Below are 23,750 nucleotides of genomic sequence, written 5' to 3' on the forward strand. Positions count from 1 at the left end.
TTTAACTAAACTAGAAAAGTTAAACTAACTTTAATGCTGAATATTTTCCCAGATCATGTGAACTTGAAAAGCATTTGGGTTCATTTTTACTGTATTTCTTAGATCTTTAGAAATACTTAACTTAAACAAGTGTTTGCTGTTTTTAAGCTAATTAAATAATGCTCTTTTACAAATTAATTTTAATAATACCATGCAGAGGTAGAAAAATATCTCACATTTACTATCTCTCTCTCTCTCTCTCTATCTAGACGCATGTAACATACAGACAAATGCAGAGACCACATAGAATTTGTTTTAAAACTTTAGGCATGAGATGAGTGTGATCATGAAAGACTCACTGGTTTATAAAGGCACAGTTGAATCAAATCATGTTTCTGGAAGATGCTATAAATTTTAGGGTTACCTTCTTAGATGGCTAAAGCTTTTTACTAATATTTGTGGAGAAGACACATGATTCTTCATTCACTTAAATCCCAAATAATCACTTTTTTCTTTTCTTTTTTCTGTTAAGAATTGCCTCCCTGAGATTTGCATTTCAAAGAGATGGTCTAGATAAGAGTTCCTGGCACCTGGGAAGAGTGCAGGTACCACCAAGAAGGAATTTTGATTCCTAGGGTCAGAATTTTTAAAATATTTACAAGCCCTTTGAAATAAACAGGTGATGTTTTAGGCTTGATAAAAAGGATAGGTGAGCTTTGAATTGTTTCTGGAGCTGCATTTTCTGTTATTGTAAAGATACAGTTTGTAAGATAAAATTTCTCAAAGAATTGGTTGCAATCTGAGTGGTCAGGTCATGGGCTGAAACAATCATCCAACTACATTATCCTTAACTTGCTTCTTCAACCAAGATAGAAATAAGAACATTTTTATGTTCTAGACTTGGAGTTGTATACATTTGGGATGTTTAGTAAACTCTTCCACAAAGTCTTCAGTAGGTTTTTCTTTTCTGGTGGGTACATTTAGCTTAGGGGAGAAGGTCTGATAATAGAGTTTCATATTGGCCTTTGAATATCAGCTTCCAAACTGGCCAAATTCTGACCCTAGAGCTACTTAAAAAAAAAAAATCCTTTAAAATATCATGACAAGTTTCAGCCAAAACAAGCAGTAAATATTCCTAGCAGTATTAGACAACCTCACGGACCAAAGAAGCATCCCCAAAGAGAGTGCAAAAGATGTTACCTTCCCAAGATTCAGAGTCATCCTCAAAGATACCCAAAAGAAAGAAGGACTGAGACAATTCCCCTGAGCTCTGGAAGCAGTTTGATAGGATCCTAGATGCAAATAGAGTTCAACTCATATTTATATCCAGTCTTAGCTACCCACAAATGGGATACAACCAGCTTTTCTCTCTTGCTATATTTTTGAATGTAGATCTGGTTGTTTTTCTTCAGTTGCCTGCTATATATTTTTTGGCCTGTCTCCTCAGGCAAAGGCAACAAAAACAGAAATAAGCAAGTATGACTATATCAAACTAAAAAGCTTTTGCACTAGAGAGAGAACTATCAACAAATGAACAGGCAACCTAAGGAATGAGAGAAGATATTTGCAAATGATACGTCTAATAAGGAGTTAATACCCGAATTATATAAATAAATTATGTGCTGTGTGCTGTGCCTAGTTGCTCAGTTGTGTCTGACTCTTTGTAACTCCATGGACTGTAGCCCACCAGGCTCCTATGTTCATGGGAATTCTTTAGGCAAGAATATTGATAGTGGGTTGCCATGCCCTCCTCCAGGGGATCTTCCCAACCCAGGGATTGAATCCAGGTCTCCCACATTGCAGGGGGATTCTCTACCAGCTGAGCCACCAGAGAAGCCCTTACAACTCAATATATTAAAAAATTCTGATTAAAAAATGGACAGAGGATCTGAATAGACATTTTTCCAAAGAAGACCATACAGATAGCCAACGTATATATATGAAAAGATGCTCAGTGTTACTTATCATCAGGGAAATTAAAATCAAAACCATAATGAGATATCACTTGTCAAACAGCTGTTATAAAAAAACAAAAACAAAAACCAATAACAAATGGTGAGAATGTGGAGAAATGAAAACCTCATGCTCTGCTGGTGGAAATGTAAATTGGTGTAGCCACCATGGAAAACAGTATGAAGATTCCTCCAAGAATTAGAAAAATAGAACTAACAAGTGATTTAGAAATTCTGCTCCTGGATATTTAGCTGAAGAATACAAGAACACTTATTAGAAAAGATATATGCATTCCTATCTTCATTGGAGCATTATTTCCAATGACCAACATACAGAAACAATGTACATGCCCATCATTACATAAATAAATAAGGAAGATATGTCTATGTAGATATAGATATATGTACCATAGATATATGTAAAGATATTACTCAGCCAAAAAAATAATGAAATCTTGCCATTTGCAATTGAATAGATAGACCTGGAAGGTTTTATGCTGAGTGAAAAAAGTCAGACAGAGAAAGACAGACATCATATGATTTCAATTATTTGTGTAATCTATAAAGCAAAACAAAACAGAAACAGTCTCACAGATGTAGAGAACATACTGAGGATTACTGTGGGTGATACTGGGTAAAATAGGTGAAGGAGATTAAGAGGTCCAAACTGCCAGTTATATATTATATATGCTAGAATGTGATACACTGCACAAGGAATATAGTTAATACTGTGATAATTTTGTATGGTGACAATGGTTACTGACATCGCGGTGATTATTTTGTTATGTATTTAAACACTGAATCACTATATTGTACACCTGAAACTAACATATTATCCATCCAAAAAAGTCTAGTTTTTATAACTACAAAGAAAGAGAAGTATCTGTAGGTATCATGCTCAAAAGACTACAATATTTTTCAGATTCATTTTGCTTCTTCATCTCACAAAAACCTGTGATAAATTCTTCACAGGTGAAGGAGCTCAGAGAAGTCCTACTTCTCGTGAGAAATCCTGTCATGCCTGGAAGTCGTGTGTCCTGATTTTGTGTCTTCCACATCACACTGATGTTCATTCTCCTCCAACCTGTCGGTTATACACAAATCAGATAGTCTGCAGTCCCTGTGCCAGTGGTGAGCACAAACCCCTGGGCCTGCTTGTCTCATTCCCAGTCTTGTGTTTCAGAGGAAACTGTGCTGAGCACCACTGGACGCGTGTGGAGGCAGCGCCTGAGGACCACAGGCCAGTGGGAAGGGCGCCTGCAGGGACTTCCCAAGGGAGGTGCTTTGCGAGTCTCCTCTCAAAGGAGGAGACTCAGACAGGCGAATAGGAGAAAAGATGGGTATTCTGGGCCAAGACAGTCAAGGAACAAAACAGTAGAAGGGAGATTCTCTGGGCCCAGCCCCCCTAATTTGCTTTCTGGAGGCCATTTAAAGTCAGGAGAACCTCTGACTTGACTCTGGAGCCTGGAGAAGTATAGTCTGCTGTTACTGAAAGGAGGAGCATCCCACTCCCCTCAAGGCTGACCAGGATGCTTGAGGTCTAGAGAGGAGTGAAGAGAAAACCAGCTGGGAAAGAGAAATGGGGAAAAGGAGGGTAAGAAAAGACCATCAAAGGAGGGGCATTCTCACGTCGAAGCTAGCTTGCAACCACAGACAGCTAAAGCCAGAAAGAAGGCAGCCCAAAGTCTGCACTGGGTTTAACCTGTTCTGTAAAGCATTATTATTCCTCTGACTTTAAAGAACTTTAAGAGAGATCTTGAGTTTGAGTCCATGGTTTAATAGACCGGAAGCCATGCGTAAGTTATGTGGTGTCTTTGAACCTCAGTGTTGTCATTTGGAAAGTGCAGGTAATATTGACAGTCTCATAAAATTATGAAGATTGAATGCAAAAAGTTCCAGTTAATTTGATGCTGGGGACCATACATGTGCTTAATAAATGTATTTCCTTTAGTCTTTGCTTGTCAGGAGACAGGGGACTGCTCTTCTTCCTTCAAAAGATGAAGGAACTCAGTCCCCTAATGGGGACTCAGGGTCTTTTGGCTGAGAGCAGGGTTATCATTGTATTGGGGGATTATCAAGCTGTCCTGTTTCTCCAGCAGTTTATACCAGCCTCCAACTCCCACCACAAAACCCATAGTCTACAGTGAGATTCGACTGTGGCCACTCCTCCAGTAGGAGAACAATTACACTTACCCTCATTGTGCAGGGAGGCAAGACACAGGCAGAGAGTTGAAATGCTTTCCCCAGAAGCCCTGCAAGCAGGGAGAGTTGGAGCTGGAATTCCCAAGGCTTGACTCTCTCATTCCCTGCTTTCATTCTTTAAGACATGTTCCCGTTCCTCCATAGCTCAATTAAAGACAAAACAAAACAAAAAGTAATGTTGCTTGAAACAGAAAAGCACAAAGCTAGTTAGGGCAAGAGTCTGGCAATTAGTTGTTGCTGGAATGTCTTTTTTTCCCCCCTCATATGGTTCAGAAGCCTTCACAAACAATTTTTAAAATAGATTGGGAAATAAGATAACAACAGTGTTTCTTGGTAACAATGATAAAAAAAAAAAAGATAAGACTATGGTTTTCCCCTCTGTGTGGCCTGCAGCTTTCTTGGGAAGAAATGTGGGGGAAGGTAGTGTCTCTGGGCTGTGAATCGGAACTTAGTGGGGTGGCCTTGCAGCAGGTGGAAGGCTGTTCCCCTTGCCTCTCATGATCACCCTTTTTGGAGGGTACAGCAAGGCCTGAGTCTATAGAAGGAAGGTATCAGAGCTGACTGAGACCTGGCTGAAGGAAATGCCCCCAAAGAATTCCAACAAAGATGGATGACCATCTCACTCCCATGATTGTCTCCCAGAGACCGCCTTTCAGATTGTCCTGGTTGTGTACCAGCGAGCCTGTGTCTCTCCTGGGTGAGAAGCCTCAGTGACACATGGCTGAGTTCTCCTCAGTGAGTGGAGGGTGGGCTGGCTGGTGCAGTGGCCCAGGGGGCCCTGGGCTCCATCTTTACTAGGCAGTGAGTATAGTGTGACATCATGACCAGTGGTTTTAGTTATCAGACTAACTCCCCTTCTTGGGCTTTCACAAAATTATTGGTTTGCTGAAAAAAATTACAAAGTGTTAGGTGGACAAACTTTAAAGCACTTCTGGGCCTAAAAGCATGTAATTTTTGAGATGCTGGGTGGCTGACCTGGGGCTGGGTGAAGCAGGAGAGGCACCGTGGCACATAGTCAAGGGAGGCTTTGTTCTCAAGGATGTACAGGCACAAGGTTGGCCTCAAAAAGGGGTGCCTCCTTAAACTTGGCATCCTGGGTGCCTCTCTAGCCTCAGTCCAGTCCCAGCTCTGGTGGGTGAGCAGATATTCTTCCCTCTTAGTTCCTGGAGGGCCACACGGTCATCTGAGGTCACCTGGACTAGCCAGGAAAGACGACCACCCAGCAAATGGGAAGGGTGATGAGCTCTTGTCTGAGCCAAAGAAAGCTCAACACTTTGGAGAAGGGAGAAGGCAGGTATAATAGGGACAAGGAATTCCTTTCCAGCACATCAGGGTGATGATGGGGGAAGAAGAGGATCTGTAATATAAGAGGGAGGTATCTGGATGTGCACCCTAGAACTGTGATCCTGGACAAGTCATGTCACCTCTCTGAGCCAGTTTTCTCACCCATTAGCAACACTATAATACCCTCCTCAAAAGGTTGTTGAGAAGGTGAGAAGGGGATAAGGGCTACAGGAATGATGGTCTTTGGGATATAAAAGGCATTCATAAAATGTAAATATCTTACTCCTTCCAAATAGTACTGGGGGAAGAAAACTCCAGAAAACCTTAAATCTACCCACTGAACCCATCAACTCTCCCATCATTTTCAAGTGAAGATGGGGAGAGTTGTCCTCACAACTTGTTAGCATCCTTTTCTGCTTCCTGCCTGACTTGGATATCCTTGGTGTTTGAGAGTGGGGGGCTAGAAAGAAGAAAAAGTGGGATAGCTATCATATCAGAAATTATGGAGGCTCAGACACTCCTGGGAGAGGGAGGTGGGCATGAGAGGTTAGAGGAGGAGAGGTGTAGCCCTCACTGCCCTGGGCTCCGTGCTGGGGGTGTTTGTGTGCTAAGGGGTTGGCATTCAAATCAGTTGAACTGACCCAATATCTGGGCTCTTTCTTTTGCATCTCTCGATTCACATAGGTAGGGAGGGGTCTCTGCTTCAGATAGCTCAACCCCTGGCCTTATTAAAATAGTGATAAGAACTGTACCTGTATCAGTGGAAGTTGTGGGACCATAACTTAAATCCATTCCTCTGGTTCAAAGCTTGTGATCTGGTGCTGTTGCTACATCACACCCTTGGGTTGATGTTCCTGGCTTATTGACCCAATCATAGGGCTTTTCCATGAGTCTGTATGGGTTAAGGTAACACTTCTGTCAAAAGCAAAGCTCAAAATTTCAACCTGTAGGTTTGCCCTTGCAACACTTGGCTTCCAGGGTTGTCGTCCTCATCTGCCATTACAGAGAAAAAAGCATGGAGTGTCATGCCCAGGAGGCTTCACAAACCACTTCACTTCTGCTCTCATCCTACTGGTTGGAGCTCAGCTACATGACCACACACAAGGGAGCCTGGGGAGCTGCTGGTCTGCTTTGGAGACAAAGGACTTTTGCATCAGCTGACAGTGGCTATGGTGAGCTTATTGAGGAGCAAAAGGCTCTTAGGGGTCACCTCTCTGGCTTTCTGCTGCCCATAGCCTGATTCTGACCCTGGCCTGTACCCAGTGCTGGAGTCCTATTTCATATGACTCCACTGGAGACCCATAGAGTTCCTGACAATCTCTAACAGCCCAGCTAGGGAATGGGTCCTGGATGATCGAATTGCTTTCTCAAAAGAAGAGTATATTGGCTGTGAGGGGAGTTTTCTTATTATGTCCTGGGGAAAGGTTTGTTTAGAGAGGGGAAGCTGGCTTTAGAATTCCATGGAATGGGTATAACTGAATCACTCTGCTGTACACCTGTAACTAACATATCATTGTTAATCAACTATACTCCAGTATAAATAAAAATTGAAAAAAGGAAAGATACAAAAAAATGCCTATATGCTAAGTCATTTCAGTCGTGTCCAACTCTTTATGACCCTATGAACTATAGCCCACTAGGGTCCTCTGTCCATGGAATTCTTCAGGCAAGGATACTGGAGTGGGTTGCCATTTCCTCCCCCAGGGGATCTTCCCGACCCAGGGAATGAACCCGCATCTCTGGTGGCTCCTGAATTGCAGACAGATTCTTTACCACTGAGCCACTGGGGAAGCCTATACAAAAAATAGATCTAGACTCAAAAACTCCCAAACAAAAAAGCCAACAAACAAACCAACAAAAAGAATTACATGGAAATATGTTTCTAAGAAAGAGGGAATTTGGGGATAGCAGAAGGGGCTTGGAGGCAGAAGACCCAAGTTCTGATTCTGATTCCATCTTTCACTGGCAGTGGGCAAGCCACTCAGCCTCTCTGAGCCTCAGCTGTGTGTGTGATAAGGCAGATCTCCTCCTCCTAGGGCTACCATGAGGACTGGACACGATGAAGGTGTTTGAAAGTGTTTGGCATATACTCTGCCCTCGCTACATGTTAATATCAGTCCTACTGGGAAAGAAGGAAATTAAGTCCACTTCCTTTTCTTAATCACCATCAATGTCTAGTCCCTGCTGTGCCTTCTTTTCACCAGCAGAGCATTCTCAAAAGTTGTGTATCAATTGAATCTTTTTTTTTTTTCTAAATTGAATCTCATTTCCAATGCACTGAGGGAGCCGGAGATTTAAAAGAATTCTCTAGTTTGTCTTTTTGTAAAGCTAATAACCACCTCTTGATGTCCTTGGTAAAAATCAGTTTTTTCATTTATTGGCTTTGTTGAAAGGGGGTTGCATGTCTTTATTAAGAAGCCCCTATATTCAGACTTGAGTGCTGGCTCAGAGATTGAATAAGTCAGTTTAACAGACCTGGTGCCTCCTGTCATGGGGGATGCAGCTGAAGAGAAGTTGAAAGATGTCAGGGAGAGAAGAACCACGGAAACTGCTTGGGGAGGCCAACTCCTCTCTCTCCATTGGCACTTGAGGCTGCTACCTGCTGGGCAGTGGGGAGCAGCAAAGGAGGAGGGACATTTTCATTTTAGATCTGTGACTGCTCTTCCAAGAGAGAGTCCCACTGTGCCCAAGTGAATTCTTGATGCTGCATTTCTGTCCCTTTATTGAAAGCTATTCCTCTCCTCTCACTGCCCCCCCACCCCCCCCAACCCCGTCAACTGTTTCCTGATGAATGAAGCAGTGTTCTGTTCCTCAGATCCCTAGACACATGTCCTGAGGTCCCAGGACTGATTTCAGCATAGACACAGATTCATCCGTCTAGTCTTTAAATCTCATTTGGTTTGTCTGTTTTCCCTAATAAGAAGAATAGAATTAGTTATCTTGCTACTCAGCAGGGCTCCAGTATGGAATTTACGTAAATTATCTCCTTAATAAAATTACTAAATATAGAATCAACATGGTTGCAAAGGGGGGAAAAAAGTAATGCTCTCAGATTGTGTCTTTAAAAAACGAAGCAATGTTCCACCGCCAAGGGAAATGAAATTTAGCTTCTTAACCAGTAGGTACAATATAAGGGAAGGGGAAGTGGGAAGCTCAGGGAGGGTGGGGGACAAGATGGGGAGAGAGAAAGGGAGAAGTCTCTAAGCCGGACATAGAGATAACCATTTAATTAATTGCTCTCCAGGGATTTGCTGGGTGTTTGGAATCAGGTCAAGAATATAAACAGTTCTTGCCTTCCTGAAAAGATATTCTGATTACCTTCTCTCATGTCAAAGAGATTGTTCCAGTAAAATAAAAATACTAGATACGTGACAATAGGTCAGGGTAGGGTGTGTGTGTGTGTGTGTGTGTGTGTGTGTGTGTGTGTGTGTGTGTGTGTGTGTGTGTGTGTTTGCGCGAGCAGGCCAACACTGGGAGTAGGGGCTGGATAGAAAGCAATGTTAGAACCTGGGGACAGAAACTGAAACTGTTTTAGAGGCACATTTGTGCTAGCAACAGGAGAAACACATAAAAGACCCCATGATGTTCTGAGTCCTCCCTTAGTTCTTACATATAAGATATCCTCTGTATTCTACCTCCCAAGTCTCTTGTTTTCAAGGGTCCCTATCACTCACTTTATTCAATTCCTTCTCTGTTTCAACACTCTCCGTAATACTCTCCTGTGATCCATCTCTAACCTCTCATATTCCATTTCCATAGGGCTGTCAGAGGCATCTTCTTAAAATATGCTTAGATCATGCATTGTGCTGACAAAGCCTGTGGTCCCTGATATTCTTGGTCCATCATCCTCAGCCTGATGCTCAGGGGCTCCTACCTCACACCTGACCCCCTCTCTTCCTGCACAGCCTCCTCCACAAGATTCTGCCTTGCCTCCCACTCCAGCGATGCCAGAAGGATGCTCCTCAGATGCATCCTCTGTAGCCTGGCACACCTCACCAGCTCTCTGCACATAGTCCGCACTCAGATGCCCAGATCCAGCTCACACCCAAACCCTCCATAAGGTATTTCTCTCTTCTCTGACTTACTTTACTCAGTGTGACAATCTATAGGTCCATCCATGTTGCTGCAAATGGCATTATTTCATTCTTTTTAATGGCCGAGCTATATTCCACTGTATATATGTACCATATCTTCTTTATCCATTCCTGTGTTGATGGACACTTAGGTTGCCAAGGAGAAGGATGGGGTAAGGGATAGTTAGGGAGTTTGGGATAGACATGTATATACTCCTATATTTAAAATAGATAACCATCAAGGACTTACCATATAGCTCATGGAACTCTGCTTAAAGTTATGTGGCAACCTGGATAGGAGAGGAGTCTGGGGGGAGAATGGATAAATGTATATGTACGGCTGGGTCACTTTGCTGTTCAACTGAAACTATCACAACACTGTTAATTGGCTATACCCCAATACAAAATTAAAAAATTGAAAAAAATAATAAAAGACAAAAAAATAAGTAGTTCACTATGGTGCCAAATTCAAAAGATGAATGAAGATACCTACAGTAAATTTTCCCTACCATCCCTGTTTCTAAGCTACCAGTTGTTCTCCCCGGAGGCAACAGTTTATTGTGTGCCTTTCCAGGGATATTTTATGTGTTTGCAAGCAAACATATATAGCTATTCTTTTTCTTCTTGTTACATATGTAATAGCTTACCATACAACTGCTCTGTACTTTGTGTGTGTGTGTCGGGGTGGGGGGAAGAGGGGGCGGGCACTTAGAGACTGGTCTTGGTGCAGGGATTTTAAAGGTATGTCCACAGATTCTTCAATACTAGCCACCTCAAGGGGTGGAGGTAAACTCCCCTCCCCTTGGCTGTGGGCTGGAATTAGTGACTTGCTTCCAGGGAATAGAATACAGCTGAAGAGATAGGGTGTCACATACAAGACTAGCTTATTAACAAACTGCCTCTTTTGTCTTGGGAGCTCTCTCATCCTTTCTCTTTTTTCACTTATCTGGAGGAACCAGCTTTCTTATCCTGAGGACACCCAAGCAGGCTAGAAGAGGCTTTCAAGCTGAGGGACTGAGTCCCATCCAGTAATCGTGGAAGCGGATCTTCTGAGAACAGCCAACAGTGATAGGACTAGATTAGGAAGCAGATATGGAATCCTTTCCAGTCAAGTTCTGAGATGAGTGCAGTCTGAGCCCATAGCATGACTCCAACCTCATAGGAACAAGAAGCCCCCAGCTAAGCCACTTCCAAATTCCTGCTCATGGAAACGGTGAGATAGTAAATGTTGCTTTATTTTGTTATTTTGTTATTTTATTTTTATAAATTTTTCAGCTGTGCCACGTGGCATGGTGGGATCTTAGTTCCCTGACCAGGGATCAAGCCCATGCCCCCTCATTGGAAGCGCAGGGTCTTGACCACTGGACCACCAGGGAAGTCCAATAGATGTTGCTCTAAACCAGCAAATTCGTTAGAAGCAGTAGATAATATACTTGGAGGTCTTTCCACAACAGAAATTAAAAGGTGTGTCTGTTCCTTTATATAGCTGTTTTGTATTTCACTGTCTGGACACAGCGTCATTTATTTTAACCAGTCCTTGGTTTATGGGCATTTTGGCTACTTCCAAGCTGAATTCTTTAAATAATGCTGCATAAAAAGTTTGATAAACATAGCATTTTACATGTGTGTTAATGTATCTGTAGCATAAATTCCTAGAAATGAAAAAGTTGTATCTGAGTGTTTCTTTTATTTTGATGCTGCTGCTGCTGAGTCGCATCAGTTGTGTCCAACTCTCTGTGACTCTATAGACTGTATCCTGCCAGGCTCCTCTGTCCATGGGATACTCCAGGCAAGACTACTGGAGTGGGTTGCCATTCCCTTCTCCAGAGGATCTTCCCTACCCAGGGATCGAATTTGTGTCTCTAATGTCTCCTGCATTGGCAAGCAGGTTCTTTACTACTAGCACCACCTGGGAAGCCCTCTTATTTTGATAAATTCTGCCAAATTGCCTTGTGTAGAGGCTGCACCAATTCACACCCCTTATCAGCCATAGATGAGAGGACTGGTTTGCCTACATCTTCACCATCTTCTGTTACCCTCTGGAGCAAAACACATAGGATGGTCTTAATACATCTGGTGATAGACTATCTTCTGCATCTGAATAGGAAATGAATCAAAATCCCATTAATTTGTTTAGAATCCTGGAGGTTCTCTGGCCTCACCCAGCAAATTTGGTCTCTGCAGTGAATAGGATTAGCAGTAAAAGCTAGACTGGACAGCAGCCTGGTGTGCTGGGGATAAAACAAAAACAAAAACAAAAACAAAAGACCAAGCTTGGTCTGTTTCCATTCCTGCTCCCAGGAAGAAAGGAAACACCCAGGGGTCTGAAAATATGTGCTGTGGAGATGCAAAGGGAGATCTGTAGTTAGCAGGTGTCTAGTGACCTTCAAGGGAGCTGCTGGCCGCATCTGAACTTGGCCAGGCGGCTGGGCTTTCAAACACATCTGTCCTCGGAGCAGAGCGTGACTGCCTGGGGCCCACACAACCTGGGGCCCACACAGCGGGAGGTGCTGTAGCTTGACTGTGGGAGGGCGCCTGTGAAGCAGGCTCCGAGCTGATTGAAGCAGGCAGGGGCTGGCTTTCATCTTCTGGCCCTTGGCCATTTGGTGTGGTAGTCTTCTCCCAGCAGTAGGCAGGCTTCCCTTTCCTTGATCTAGGAGAGTGAGAGAGGAAAGAGAAGGTAAGCAGCCCCCCAAAATTCTGAGGAAAAGAAAACTTCCTGGGTGCCTAGTTTCCTGGAGAGCAGGGATGCTCTTCCCGCTTCCCTATATCCAACTGGAAGTGAATGGCTTCCTGTAAGAGGCTCTTTTGTGCACTCACTCAATCAACCGATATGTCCTGCGCACCTGAGCACATATGCAGTGAACTGGCTAGATGCGAATCTCCAGTTCCTTCGGGAGTGAATCCCACCCAGAGCCTGGGATCTGTGTCCATTGCTAAATGTCAAGTGTAATCCTCTGTGTGCATGCCTGCTAAGTTGCTTCAGTCACGTCCAACTCTTTGGGACCCCCATGGATTGCCTTCCAATGCAGAAGACGTGAGTTTGACCCCTGGCTGGGGAACTAAGATCCCATAAGCTGTGGGGCAACTAAGCCCACGTGACGCGGCTACTGAGACTGTGAGCCCTGGAGCCCACCCAGCGTGGCTAGAGAAGCCTGAGCACAGCAACGGAGATCCTGCTGCTGCAACTAAGACTCGCTGCAGTCAAAAAAAGTTAATTCATTAAAAACATTTTTAAAAAGGAGAGACTTGGAGACAAAGACACACAGTGGGAAGATAATGAGGTGAAGATGATAAGAGTTTGGAGTGTGTCTGAGCTGCTGCAGTTTTTGACCTTTGACGCTCCCTGAAAGGAGCTCAGGGTGGGGAGTGAGGCACTCTGTGCTCCAGGGAAACTGATGGAACAGGTCTTTAGATAGTTCGATGTTTTCGGGAACTGGTTTCATGATCTCAATCCTTGCATCTTCTCATACCTAGAAAAGCACTAAATCCCCTTGTGATTAGCAAAAAAAACCTTTTGTAAAATGAGTGCTTGATTACACTGAACTCACCCTTCGCCAAAATCATATATAGTGACCTTCCCCCACTGTCTCTTTGGAGCAGTCTCAGAGACATCTGAGATGCTGTCTCCCAGGCTGCAGTCCTCATTTTGTCCCAGATAGAACTTAACTCAAAAGTCTCATGTTGTGTATCTTTTTTAGTTCACGACAGATGTAGCTACAAACCAGTGAGTGGCCAGGGCTGCTGGGAGCCACCACAGCTGGGAAGAGGTGAGGACGGTTTCTTTTCTAGAAGACTGACTATAAGAAAGATTTGCCTCTGGAGTCTTCAGAGGGAGTGGGGTCCTGACAATACCCTGATTTTAAACTTCTAGGCTCCATAACTATGCTGCTGCTGCTGCTGCTGCTAAGTCGCTTCAGTCGTGTCTGACTCTGTGCGACCCCATAGATGGCAGCCCAGGAGAGAAGAAAAATGTTGTTAAGCCACCCAGCTTATTCTACTTTGTCAGAGCAGACACAGAAAACTCACATAGAGCCCCAGGACCTGGAGGGTTCCTGGTCTAACACATTGCTGGATTGAATGAATGAATGCCCTGTTGACTGAAAAAGAAAGCACCATGTGAGAATTGTGAGTTAAGTTTTATTAGGGACAACATGATGACAGGCAAGAATACTGGAGCGGGTTGCCATTTCCTTCTCCAGTGGATCTTTCCTACCCAGAGATCAGACCTGGGTGTCCTGCATTGCAGGTGGATTCTTCACCATCAGAGCTACCAGGGAGACAGATATCACCATTAATGATTTGTAGTGCTTTTCTAGATTTGAGGAGATGCAAAAATTGAGCTCATAAAAATCTTCTCCTGAAAATACCTAACTATCTGAAAACCTGCTCTGCCAGTGTTTCCCAGAGCACTGAGTGCCTCATTCCTGATCTCCACCCTGAACTCCTCTCAGGGGGTGTTGAAGGTCAGTGACTGCAGGAGATTATAATTTAATTCTCTAGAGGTAGATGGCAAGTATGGAGAAGGCAATGGCAACCCACTCCAGTACTCTTGCCTGGAAAATCCCATGGACGAAGGAGCCTGGTAGGCTGCAGTCCATGGGGTTGCTAAGAGTCGGACACGACTGAGCATCTTCACTTTCACTTTTCACTTTCATGCATTGGAGAAGGAAATGGTAACCCACTCCAGTGTTCTTGCTTGGAGAATCCCAGGGATGGGGGAACCTGGTGGGCTGCCGTCTATGGAGTCGCATAGAGTCGGACATGACTGAAGCGACTTAGCAGCAGCAGCAGATGGCAAGTGCCAGTTTGTAGTTGGCAGCCCTAAACTGCTGTCGCCTCCCGGTGTTCAGTGTGACCTCTGAGTGCCCTGTGTTCAGCTGGGGGCCCTTGCAAAGTATGGGTTGCTGAGTAGGAAGAAGGCCTCATTCATGCCTGCCTTGTGTTTTCATGTGAGAATTACTTTTTGGCAAATCTTGGGGAGGTTTGTGTTTTTGAATACTGAAAAAAATGAGTTGAGAAATTGGAAAAAGAGTGAAAAGTATTACAGCTAAGTCCCTTACATGCAAACAAATTCCATTTGTTCTGTTCTGAGAGTGTGATTGTAAGTCCAACAAAATTAGCTAGGAACCCAACTAACACAATCAGCTATATAGTACTGAGACGGTAACAAGCAGGAAGGCCAGGGGTCTCCAGATGGAGGAAATAGGCTGCAAGTGTCAGACATTTTTTATCTCTCTCTTAAGTGGCAGGAGGAAACGAAATACAAGTGTCAGATTTTTTTTCCTTATCCATACAAAATTAAAAGGAGGTTTCTCTATGAAAATGTTTTACTTGAGCTATGTTAATGAAACTATGTATTTGCTTTGGAATTTGCCTTTCTTCAAAATGGTTCCACCTAAGACTAACTTTTTCTCTTTTCTCAAGACTTGGGCTGATAATAGCTCAACAAACCAGTATTCATATCAATTGTTTTATAGCTGGGGGATGACACACCTTGCCACCCTATCTCAAAAATGCATATTGTGGGAGAGGGGCCTGGTGAAACCATCAGCCTTGAGGTGTCTTTCTTATCTGATTAATAGCTTTCTAACAGACATAAAACAGCTTGCTAAAGACTAACAGGGGGCACTCTCCGTCCCCCTTCTGATGTCTATGTCAGAAGGTTTCTCTGTCCCTTTTTATACTTTAATAAAACTCTGCTACACAAGAACTCATGAGTGATCAAGCCTGGTTCCTGGTCCCAAAGCTAACTCTTCTTCTTCGGAGATCACGAATCTGACATCATACACCATAAGCCATCAGTACTGTACTATAACAGTTTTATAATACTTTTCACACAAATCATACATAAAAAACAAACACAAAAAATAGAGAACATTTTTAATCTTACAGGGCTGTGCTGTGCTTAGTTGCACAGTCGTGTCTGATTGTTTGTGACCCCATGGACTGTAGCCCACCAGGCTCTTCTGTCCATGGGGATTCTCCAGGCAAGAATATTGGAATGGGTTGCCATGCCCTCCTCCAGGAGATCTTCCCAACCCATAACAGTACCTTGAAAAGTACAGTACAACAGTTGGTATACAAGGACTGGCACTGAGTGAATAGGCAAGAAGAGTTACTGACTGGAAGAGGGAGAGGAGGAGGGAAATGGTAGAGCCGAATGATCATCAGCAATAGGAGTCAGAGGGCAAGCTGTAATTTCACTCACACCTGACTCTGATGGACTGCATGTTCACATCTTTGAAAGTTTGCAACTTCAAGTTTCGTTATGTACTGCTTAAGTCTTTTGTGAGAATTAAGGCTTGCAATCAATATAAAGACCTCACAACTTTGAAAGAAACCACTGAGATCAAGTCTATAGCAAGATTGGGAAACATTAAAGTGCAAAATTGAAGGTTAAGGTGGACATTCCTGGGACCTAGGGCCAGAGCAGGCGGAAGAGGTGGTGTCACGAGTTGAGATCTGATCAGTACTCATTGCCAAGTTGAAGCATGTGTTTATTGCTCTGCCTGCTGCTAACAGTTACCTGTGTAAATAAAATAAATGTCACTAATTTTATGTGCGTAATATCCTGTTACAGATACTTTAAATGATGTTCTTAAAAATGACAACTTTTGGAAACAAAATAAATCCTTAAATTGGCAAGTTGGCACACCATTCTGTGTGATGTTCCCTACTGGCTCAGATGGTAAAGAATCTGCCTGCAGTATGGGAGACTGGGCTTCTATTCTTGGGTTGGGAAGATACCCTTGAGAAGGGAATGGCTACCCACTCCAGTATTCTTGCCTGAAGAATCCCATGGATAGAGGTGTCTGGTGGGCTACAGTCCATGGGGTAACAGAGCTGGACGACTAATACTTTCGCACTTGATGTGTGATGCAGTTAACCTGGCTGGGAGACCTAGATATTGCATTATTCAAATTCCACCTCAAAGGTTCCCTGGTGTTTTAAATATTCACTGTAAGCTATAGTTTTTTTGTAAATACTACTAAATTTTTCTTATTTATTAAATAACTGTCTTAAGAAATATATTCATAGTAATAAATAAAAAGTATGCAGTATGTTGGAAGCATTTCAAAAATAATATGACTTGGGGAAATTCTGATTTGTTGCTTCTAAATACAGAAGATTAACAGCTATTGGGAATTTAGAAGCCTTATAGTTCTGCCTTAGATTAGAAATAGCTTCTGCACCTCAAATAAAGTTTGGCTCAATCTCAAACTCATCACAATGCCTTTCTTTGGGTTCAAAGTGGGACTATGGGTGTCCAGTCCTGCCCTGGGGCAGCTGTGTGACCTTGGACAGACAAGGTCATCTCTGTGGGCAGTTTCCTTTTAATATTTTATCTCTGTCTTTAATTTTTGTCAGTTTGATTAGTATGTGTCTCGATGTGTTCCTCCTTGGGTTTATCCTGTATGGGACTCTCTGTGCTTCCTGGATTTGGTTGACTATTTCCTTTCCCATGTTAGGGAAGTTTTCAGCTATTATTTCTTCAAATATTTTCTCAGGACCTTTCTCTCTCTCTTCTCCTTCTGGGATCCCTATAGTGAAAATGTTTGTGCATTTAATGTTGCCACTGTGGGCAGTTTCCCAGTCCCTGTTCCCGTGCACTGACCATCTGTATGGATGATGTCATAGCTTTTTCCAGTCCTTGCAGTCTTTGAGCTCATCTCTCTGTTTAGGCTACATTTCCAAGTGAAACCCACTTCCCACTCAGCTGCCTGGTGGGCAGGCTTTTCCTTGTGTCCAGTGAGTATAATTTAGGGAGCACTTATTTGCTGCTTGACTACTGCAAGGAGATCCAACCAGTCCACTCTAAAGGAGATCGGTCCTGGGTGTTCATTGGAAGGACTGATGTTAAAGCTGAAACTCCAATGCTTTGGCCACCTGATGCAAGGAGCTGACTCATTTCAGAAGACCCTGATGCTGGGAAAGATTGAGGGCGGGAGGGGAAGGGGATGACAGAGGATGAGATAGTTGGATGGCATCACCGACTCAATGGACATGAGTTTGGGTAAACTCCAGGAATTGGTGATGGACAGGGAGGCCTGGTGAGCTGCAGTTCATGGGGTTGCAAAGAGTCAGACACAACTGAGTGACTGAACTGAAACTGACTCTGGGTACATCCCTCCTGTATGTTACTTTGCTTCATCCTCATCAAGACCCTGTGAGGGAAGCTTAACCCTGTTTTACTAATGATCAAGCTAAGGTTCAGAGAGGTCATGAATTGTGCCCAAGGTCACATAGCTGGTAAGTGGTGGGTCAAGGAAAATGGAGTATAGGTGGTCCTGTGAAATGACCTTTGGGCACATATGGAAACAGGCTGCATTGAGAGCCCTTCTCTTCCTCTTTGCTTTTTTTTGCATTTTGTCTCCCTCCCCACAGAGGGAGTCTCCTGTGGAGGGCTTTATAGACCAGAGGGACATTTACAACCTGTGGGAATTTCTGGCTGTTCCAACACTACCCAAACCTTGGTTTCAGTGCAGAGGAGAGAAGAAAAAGCTGGTGCAGATTAAAGTACAGGGCAGGATAGAGACTGCTGTGTTCTTTTCCTCCTCCATGGATGCTTAGTGAAAGGCGCCTGTGTGCCCGGCATACTCGGGCCTGGGGTACAGAGGTGGATCAAGTTCATCCCCCCCAGAGAGGGTCTGTGGTGTGATGGGGATATAAGTGAGGATACAGTCCCCTGGCAGTGCTGGGTGTGGCAAGAGGACTGATGGGGCCAACGGAATCACTTCTCCCACTCTTGTGCCTTAGTGTCCCCTTCTGTAAAATGGTACATGGAAAATGGATATATATCCCCTTCTTGATTTATATTTCCTACATGTATGTCAAAATAAAGCTGTCTTTATGCTCTCACTTTTAAAAAGTTCTTAACGCCGTACATTTTAAGATCTCGAACAAATGGCCATGATATTTATATTATAAATAGATTCTTCACCTGGCCCAGGGACCCATGTAGGTATCTTTGAGGGAGAACGCTTCTTTCTGTTATGAACTGAATTCTGTAATCCCCACACCCTGGCCACAATTCATATATTGAAGCCCTAAACCCCCAATGTGACTGCATTTAGAGATAGGACTTTGGGGAGATAACTGAGGTTGTGTTGTGCTTAGTCACTTCAGTCATGTCCAACTCTTTGCAACCCCATGGGCTGTAGCCAGCCAGGCTTCTCTCTCCGTGGGGCTTCTCCAGGAAAGAACACTGGAGTGGGTTGACATGCCATCCTCCAGGGGATCTTCCCAACCCAGTGATCAAACCCTAGTCTCCCACATTGCAGGTGGATTCTTTACTGCCTGACCCCCCAGGGAAGCCCTAATTAAAGTTAAATGAGGTCAAAAAGGCAGACTTGTAGACACAATGTAGGAGGGAGAGGGTGGGATGAATTGAGAGAGTAGCATGAAAACATAAACATTCAGTTCATTTCAGTTGCCCAGGCATGTCCGACTCTTTGTGGCACCATGGACTGCTTCCAGGCTTCCCTGTTCATCACTAACTCATGTTCATCGCGTTGGTGATGTCATCCAACCATCTCATCCTCTGTCATCCCCTTCTCCTCCCACCTTCAATCTTTCCCAGCATCAGGGTCTTTTCCAATGAGTCCGTTCTTCGCATCAGGTGGTGAAAGTATTGGAGTTTCAGTTTCAGCATCAGTCCTTCCAATGAATATTCAAGGCGGATTTCCTTTAGGGTGGACTGGTTGGATCTCCTTGCTGTCCAAGGGACTCTCAAGAGTCTTTTCTAACACCATATTTCAAAAGCATGTATTCTTCGGTGCTCAACTTTCTTTATGGTCCAACTCTCACATCCATACATGACTACTGGAAAAACCATAGCTTTGACTAGATGGACCTTTGTTGACGAAGTAATGTCTCTACTTTTTAATATGCTGTCTAGGTTGGTCATAACTTTCCTTCCAAGGAGCAAGTCTCTTTTAATTTCATGGCTACAGTCACCATCTGCAGTGATTTTGGAGCCCAAAACAATAAAGTGTCTCACTGTTTCCATTGTTTCCCCTTCTATTTGCCATGAAGTGATGGGATCAGATGCCATGATCTTAGTTTTCTGGATGTTGAGTTTTAAGCCAACTTTTTCACTCTTCTCTTTCACTTTCATCAAGAGGCTCTTTAGTTCTTCTTCACTTTCTGCCATAAGAGTGAAATCATCTGCATATCTGAGGTTATTGATATTTCTCCCACAATCTTGATTCCAGCTTGTGCTTCATCCAGCCCAGCATTTCACTTGATGTGCTCTGCATAGAAGTTAAATAAGCAGGATGACAATATACAGCCTTGATGTACTTCTTTCCTGATTTGGAACCAGTATGTTGTTCCATGTCCAGTTCTAACTGTTGCTTCTTGATCTGCATACAGATTTCTCAGGAGGCAGGTCAGGTGGTCTGGTATTCCCATCTTGAAAAATTTTCCACATCTGTTGTGATCCACACAGTCAAAGGCTTTGACATAGTCAATAAAGCAGAAGCAGATGTTTTTCAGGAACTCTTGGTTTTTCAGTGATCCAACAGATGTTGGCGATTTGATCTCTGGTCCCTCTGCCTTTTCTAAATCCAACTTGAACATCTGGAAGTTCATGGTTCATATACTGTTGAAGCTTGGCTTGGAGAATTTTGAGCATTACTTTTCTAGCGTGTGAGATGAGTGTAATTGTGCAGTAGTTTGAACATCTTTGGCATTGCCTTTCTTTGAGATTGGAATGAAAACTGACCTTTTCCAGTCCTGTGGCCACTGCTGCATTTTCCAAATTTGCTGGCATATTCAGTCCAGCACATATATATTACCATATGTAAAATAGATGGCCAATGGAAATTTGCTATGTGACACAGGGTGCTCAACCCAATGCTCTGCGATAACCTAGAGGTGTTGAATGGGGTGGAAGATGCGAGGGAGGTTCAAGAGGAAGGGGACATATATACACCTGTGGCTGATTCATGTTGATGTATGATAGAAAACAATACAATGTTGTAAAGCAATTATCTTCCAGTAAAAAGTCTTAAAAAAAAGGTGGGGCTGTAATCTTATAGGATTGGTGGTCTTATAAGAAGAGAGAGAAATCTCTCTCTTTCTACATCCACATGCCAAGAAAAGGCTATGTGAGGGCCAGCAAGAAGGTGGCCATCTGCAGCCCAAGGGGAGAGCTGTCACCAGATAACAATGCTTCTGTACACCTGGATCTTGGACTTCTAGCTTCCCTACCATTAGAGAATAAATTTCAGTATTGAAGCCCCATAGCTGGGCAGTCTAAGCTGACTGTCTTAGTCCACTTGGCTTAACAAAATATCATAGCCTGGGTGTGCTTATTAACAACAGACACTTATTTCTCACAGTTATGGAGTCCAATATCAGGACAACAGCACAGTCAAGAGAGGGTCCACTTCCGGTTTCGTAGCTCATGTCCTCTTCTGGTGAAGGGGGCTAGGGAGCTCTCTGAATCCTCTTTGGTGAGTGCAGGCTAGGTTGCTTCAGTCGTGTCTGATTCTTTGTGACCCCATGGACTGTAGCCCGCCAGGTGCCTCTGTCCACGGGATTTCCCAGGCAAGAACACTGGAGTGGGTTGCCATGCCCTCTTCCAGAGTATCTTCCCAACTCATGGATCGAATCCAGGTCTTCTGCATGGTAGGCAGATTCTTTACCATCTGAGCCACCAGGTGAAGCCCGAGTCCCCTTTTACCAGAGCACTAATCTCATTAGTGATTAGATGACCTAATCACTTCCAATTTCAACATATGAATTTTGGGGGACATAGATATTCAGATAATTGTGTCCACCCTCCTTGTCCCAGTGACATGCAAATATGCTTTGACTTCGCAATTATTAGCATGAAAAAAAGGAGTGTGGGGGGGTATGGGTAAGGTATGGATATGTGTGTGTGTCAGGGTGTGTCTGTATGTACATTCTGTTATTTTGAATAAGCATTCTGAGAAACACAGTCATGAAATGAATGAGATGCTCCCTCCATGGGAGTGAGAGGCCCCCTTCTGTGCCCAGCAAGCACCTCAACATAGAGGAGCCCCCTTCTGAGACCCTGAATGGACAATGAATGGGTCCGGCTGGCTTTATCTCCGTCTCCTAGCAACTATGCTTGGAAGGTGGAAAGCGCATGGCATGATGAGGTCTGCAGACCAGGCTGGGTCAGGAGGGCAGGCGGGAGACCTGGGCGCTGCTCCAGGAAGCCCCCGAACCTTCAGGGCTATAGACAAATGCTTTCTCATCAGTGTCACTAGCGGTGGGGTGGGCGGCGGCCATTATTTAACTGTATAATTTGTGTTGACAGGATGGATAAGAATGTTTCATCAAGCAATTACAACAAGGAGTTTGAGCATTGTGTCTTGTTCCAACACACAAGAGGCGACAGCCAGCAAAAATTAATGTGCATGTATGCTGGTACATAAAGTGTCTGCCACTAGCCGGGAGGAGGGAGACACTCCCTTCTCCTGGAAAAGTGAGTGCAATTTAAGCAAGAAGCATCTCTGCTCTCAGCCACTCATTCCAGTCAGTGTTCTCTGGGGCCCTGGCCTGTCCCTCATGCCCTGGGAGCCTCTTCATCTATCTCTAGTAGAGTGAGGCTCAGAGAGTAGTACTCTGCCTTCCTCTGCCTTTGATGTTCATCTTAACTCGAGGTCACGTGGATGAAGATCAAAGGTCCTTGGAGGAAAAATAATGTCACAAAAAGCCGCTTGCCTCTGAGGATGGGAGTGTGGGGCTTGGAGAGAGGCTGTGTTCTCACCTGCTTTGCCTAAGTCCTAAGAGGAGAGCTTCTCGCTTTCTCTTCTGTTTTTCTCTCCTTTCCTTTGGTGTCCTTCCCCTGCCCTCCCCTCTCCCTCTCTTCTCTTTATTGAAGGAAGGTTTGGGGAGGAAGGTTTTCTGAGCACACGCAGGTTCATGAATATTAGCAGCTACAAATGGGAGAGGCAGTCTTACAGGGTGAAAAGGAACTGGATTAGAAATCCAGAGGCCAGAGCTTCTATTTCTGGCTTTGCCACCGGATCCCTGTGTGACTCTGGGCAATTGAGCCTCAGCTGGTCACTTCTAAAGCATACAGGTTAAAGTAGATGGCGTTCAGAGCCCCTTGCTGTTCTAACTTCCCAGGACTCCTCTCTAGCCATTTGGCACCTTGGGCATCCATAAGTGACTGCCTGCCATCACCACAGCAACATGAATAGGCAGGGGGAGGGCAGGGCTGACGTGCTGCTGACTTTCCTGTCTGATTGTCAGAAAATGCTGAGCAGGGCCATACTGGATACAGGGCTTACTCTTCTGTACATTTTTCCCCAATGAAAATATATTTACTATTAGTATTATTTTTGGACATTTATTGGGCTTCCTTGGTGGCTTAGATGGTTAAGAATCCACCTGCAATGCAGGACACCTGGATTCAGTCCCTTGGTTGGGAAGACCCCCTGGAGAAGGAAACGGCTACCCACTCCAGTATTCTTGCCTGGAGAATTCCATGGGCAGAGGAGCCTGGTGGGCTACAACCCAGGGGGTCACAAAGAGTGGAAACAACTGAGTGACTTTCACTTACCCTAGTGGCTCAGAAGGTGAAGAATCTGCATGCAATGCAGGAGACCCGGGTTCCGTCCCTGGGTTGGGAAGATCCCCTGGAGAAGGAAATGGCAAACCACTCCAGTATTCTTGCCTGAAGAATTCCATGGACAGAGGCGCCTGGCGGGCTACAGTCTGTGGGTTGGACATGACTGAGCAACTTTCACTTTGCCTGGACGATTAAGGTCTATACACATGGTGTAAAAAGAAATTCAGTTAAAGACATATTTCAAATGAAATCCTCCTCCCCCCTCCCTTCACCTGCAGTCAGATTCATCCCTGATGTATATGTTACCAGAGTTTATAAAACATAGCCATGTATGTGATATGGGTCTTCCCTGATGGCTGCAATCCACCTACAATGAAGGAGACTCAAGAGGCACAGGTTCAATCTCCGGGTCAGGAAGATCTCCTGGAGAAGGAAATGGCAACTCATTCCAGTATTCTGGCCTGAAAAATTCCTCAGAGAGTAGCCTGGCAGGCTGTCATCCATGGAGTCACAAAGAGTCCGACACGACTGAGGAACTGAGTGCAAAGTATATATATATATATATATACATATATATATATATATATATGTTTTGATTAGTGGAATTTTGATTCTTGCTTTGATTTTGTGGTTCATGGACTGGTGGCATGGTGATCACCAGGACTGTCACAGCAAAAGGAGGGAAGCAAGCAGCAGCCTCTGAGG

This window comes from Giraffa tippelskirchi, chromosome 1, assembly GCF_054371585.1.
Source record: "Giraffa tippelskirchi isolate mGirTip1 chromosome 1, T2T-mGirTip1v1.2.pri, whole genome shotgun sequence".
Classification (NCBI taxonomy): Eukaryota; Metazoa; Chordata; class Mammalia; order Artiodactyla; family Giraffidae; genus Giraffa; species Giraffa tippelskirchi.